The sequence below is a fragment of the Brassica oleracea genome, chromosome C4 (genome assembly GCF_000695525.1).
Source record: "Brassica oleracea var. oleracea cultivar TO1000 chromosome C4, BOL, whole genome shotgun sequence".
Lineage (NCBI taxonomy): Eukaryota > Viridiplantae > Streptophyta > Magnoliopsida > Brassicales > Brassicaceae > Brassica > Brassica oleracea.
Window position 1 is genome coordinate 7,502,719 of NC_027751.1, and position 384 is coordinate 7,503,102.

Genomic DNA, 384 nt, shown 5'->3' on the forward strand with positions numbered 1-384 from the left:
GTAATTAAGAAGATAATCAGGGCTAATCAATTGGAGCAGACCTACATTATTGGGTTTGAGAAGTTTCATGGATGTCAACATTGTATCTGATTGGGAATCGAAGTTCACATCTACATTTCAGAGAGCCTTTCGGAAGGCACTTGGGACAAAGATCATACGAGTACAGCTTATCACCCGTTGACATATCGTCAGTCAGAGAGGACTACTCAGAAAAGGATATGTTCAGAGATTGCGTTGGATGGAATTTCGGAAAGCATCTACCTATACCAGAGTTTGCCTACATTGACAACTATCTTTTGAGTATTGAAAAAAAAATTATTATATGAGGGTTATTTATGGTAGACTTTATAGTATACCACTTTGTTGGACCAAAGTGGAGGAGCA